This window comes from Triticum urartu, chromosome 3A, assembly GCF_056163025.1.
Source record: "Triticum urartu cultivar PI428250 chromosome 3A, HENAU_Tu73, whole genome shotgun sequence".
In the NCBI taxonomy this organism is placed as follows: domain Eukaryota; kingdom Viridiplantae; phylum Streptophyta; class Magnoliopsida; order Poales; family Poaceae; genus Triticum; species Triticum urartu.
Window position 1 is genome coordinate 644,726,073 of NC_141875.1, and position 4,097 is coordinate 644,730,169.

General features: G+C 40.2%; 1 pseudogene; it reads left to right on the plus strand.

Moving 5' to 3' along the window:
• The first annotated feature begins 1,452 nt into the window (after nt 1–1,452).
• LOC147981045 (uncharacterized) lies at nt 1,453–3,663 on the plus strand (annotated as a pseudogene).
• Nucleotides 3,664–4,097: the final 434 nt, after the last annotated feature.

The following is a 4,097-nucleotide window of genomic DNA, read 5'->3' on the forward strand; positions in this document are numbered from 1 at the left end:
ATACCCCTACAACAATACAAGGGCCTCAACGCATGTGAACAAGTGACAATTAGGCTCAACTTTACTCATATGGAACTATACATGGTTTATTTAGTATAACCTACCTTTTGCATGACAGCTTTTCAACTAAGTTCCTCTCTTTTTTCAGATGACCATTGTGCTACACCCGTCCAGGATACAGCACAATGGAGACATAGGCGCAGACATGCAGTAGGGACCCGTTCCAAGGATTCTTTTTAGATTAAGACCCTGCATAAACCTCTTTTACTATCTCTTGTTGATACACATCCCCCGGATTGTCAGTACAACTGAGAAGGATGCTGACGTATTGGCATGTGGCCATGTCAGAATATTGCACGTACCTGGACACCAGGGGCTTATTACAAAGGGCACTGTTTAGCCCGGTTTATATCATAAAGACCGAATACCTTAGGGAGTGTTCGGCATCGCGAGTTTGGCCTTATATGCATCAGCTTCGAATCATGTCTTTGGTCAAATGTTGGGTTTGCCCGGCTCCTGTGTTTTTCTGCCTTACATTCTGCTCTATCGGCTAGGGTGGCACCAGGAGAACTACTGTGATTGTGCCCTGGTTCATCCGGACGAGCACCTCAGTAGAGAAAGCCGAAAACTGACTGTCATGATATAGCGTGAGACTAGTCAACCACTTGATGACCTAGCGAAATCTTTGGGATTCCTCCACCTTAACGAAGGGCCGTTTCCCGGCCAAGCATGTATGCGCCCCGAATTCGGATGAGCGCGGAGCCACCAGGCAGGGGCGGACCTACATGAAGAGCCGTGGGGCCACCTGCCCCCACTTGATTTTTTCCATCGAGGTATAGTAGTATCATGTGATTCATTAGTGCCCCCACAAAGGCTAATGACGTGCCCCCACTAAGCCTAATTCGTTAGATATTTTAGAAGCCCAATACTACAAAACTAAGCCCACTAAAAAGGATTGCCAATAGCCTGTAGCGTAACTCTCACCCCTGCATACACATCAAACACATATACGCAGCCTGCAACGCCTCCTGTTAAGAAAAATACGGACTGGGATTTTTCTTGAGAAAAAAATGCATGGGACTAAAGAAAGCCCTCGCCTATCATATCGACTCAATCTCGAACCGCCGTGAGTCACGGGCTCGCTACGGTGCCGCAAGCAATCTTCGACTCCCCCTCGACCCTCATCCATCCCTTGCTGCTCGCACTCCTGGCGACCTGGCTGGCGATGTTGCAGCGACACTGCGGCAACACGACGACGGTCGACGGTGATCCAATCTCCTAACCTCCTGCAATTCTCTAACTTCAATTGACATCAAAGTAAATCCCTAGAACATTTTTCTTCAAGCTTTTTGTTTGTTTGTTTCTATGTTAAAAAACATCTTAGTCTTGTTAACTCCTGTGTATAAATTATCAGTTTGTGTAATTAGATCGGTTCAAACCTTTTTTCCATTGATGTTTGAACTGTTGGCACTTAATATTACAGGACAACTAATGGAGAGGTTTTTTAAAAAATCAACAACTTCCTCAATGCCCGAACTAGTTGATTTGGAGAAGCTTCCTAGGGATCCATCTAAAAGGAGGAGGATTATAGATTACAATCCCAATCATCATGAGGACATACGAAGGAAATACTTGATGTGGGGGCCCCATCGACCTGAACCAAAAACTTTTAAGCCAAGGATGATTAGGAAGACCAATAGGTATTTTAATCCTGATTGGTATGAGGAGTATGGTGGTACTTGGCTAGAGTACAGTGAGGCAAATGACAATGCATATTGCTTGTGTTGCTCTTTATTCAAGGACAACACCAAAGGTAACAAACCTGGGCATGATGCATTTATAGTAGATGGCTTTCATAATTGGAAGAAGCCAGAAAGATTTGTGACTCATGTAGGTGATCGCAACAGTTTCCACAATAGAGCACTAAAAAACTATGAGGATCTAGAGAACATAGATCAATCAATCCCGGTAGCCTTACACAAGCAAAGTCCAATTGAGAAAACCGAGCATCTTATTCGGGTCAATGCTGCAATTGATTTACTTGTTGCATCAGGGACAACCATTCCATGGTCATGATGAATCAGAAGAGTCAGTAAATAAGGGAAACTATTTGCAGTTGATGGAGTATACTATTAGTCAGAATGAAATTGTAGCCAAGGCATTAAAAAACGCCCCACAAAATAATCAAATGTTGTCTCCAAAAATTCAGTAAAGTATTACTGAATGCTTTGCAGAAGAAATATTGTCATGTATTTTGCAAGAAATTGGCAGTGATGTGTTCAGCTTATTGGTTGATGAATGTCGTGATATTTCTGACAAAGAGCAGATGGCATTGGTTCTACGATACGTGAGTGGTGGGCTATCATATGAGAGGTTTTTAGGTGTTGTTCAACATTGAGGAGACTACAACTACTTTTCTCAAGTCCAAAATTGATTTTATGATTGCAAAGTTTGGTTTGAGTTTAAAACAAGTGAGAGGACAAGGGTATGACAGTGCAAGCAACATGGCAGGTGAGTTCAATGGTTTGCAAGCAAAAATTATGAGAGATAATAGTTCAGCTTATTTTGTACATTGTTTTGCGCACAAACTTAACTTGGTTGTTGTGGCCATTGCAAAGAAAATTACTGATGTTGGAGATTTCTATGATATGATATCACTTATGGTGACAGTTGTTGGATCATCTTCAGGAGAAAGAATAAACTTAGAGTGGATCATCAAGAAGAAGTGAGGAAAGCAATTGGTAAGGGTGAGATTGCTACAGGAACTGGACTAAATCAAGAGCTTTCTCTTCAAAGGCCAGGAGATACTAGATGGAACTCTCACTATAGAACTTTGGTAGGTTTGTCAAAGATGTTTACATCGGTGGTTAAAGTGCTAGAATATGTTGAGGAAGATGGTACCGATCCTATTAAGAAACGTCAAGCCAGTGGGATTCTGAAATATTTTCAATCATTTGATTATGTATTCTATCTACACATGATGATGATTATATTAGCTTTAACAAATGGGCTATCTAAAACATTTCAGAGAAAGGATATGGACATTGTTCATGCCATATCAGATGTGGAATCTACTAAGAGAGAGCTACTAAAGCTTAGATCTGAGCATGGTTGGAATGATCTTCTAGACAAGGTACATTCTTTTTGTGAAAAGAATGACATTTTAGTGATGGACATTGAAAATGATTACGTGAATCCAAAGAAGATAAGGCAAAGGGCCGATATTAACAATGAGCATCATTATCGGATTGATTGTTTCTTTGGTGTCCTAGATATGTTGGTAGAAGATTTAAATGGCAGATTCAATGTTATCAATTTTGAGTTACTTTGTTGTATGTCAGCTTTGAGTCCAAGTGATCAGTTTGGTCACTACAATGTTGACAAGTTGAAGAAATTGGCTCAGTTTTACCCAGATGACTTCAATGATTTGGTGGGTCTTGAGCATGAACTTGATCTCTATTTGGATAATGTAACCCACGATACAAGGTTTACCAGCTTGGATAATATTGGTGATCTGACTGAACTAATGGTGACTACAAAGAAGCATCTTTCTTATCCTTTAGTATACCGACTTATAAAGCTAGCACTTACTTTGCCTGTTGCCACTGCAACCGTTGAGAGGTGCTTCTCAGCTATGAAGATTGTGAAGAATGCTCTACGTAGCAAAATTAGTGATGATTTTATGAACCATAGACTTATCTGCTTTGTAGAAAAAGAATTGTTGAACAAAATTCCAAATGAAGTGATAGTTAAACGTTTTCATGTGGTGAAAGAACGTCGTGGGATGAAACGAAAGGTAATGCTCAGCCTAAAGCTCTTACTGTTTTTTCAATACCAGCCTTCTTCAACGTTTCCACCCTCTCAATTTTGATCATGTTTTTCATTGTTGTTGCAGGTTGTAGATTAAGTGTTAGAACAACGTGTCAATGTTCTATTTTGCAACTTTAGAACAAGATATGGTTATATTGTTGTGATTACTTTTATCTCAAATGGTTACTTTCCTTTCCCATTTCAATGAACTTGGGTACCATGTGGATAATAAAGTGATTATTCCCGCGTTTTAGTTTACATGGATGTTTTTTTCTTGTTGATTTATC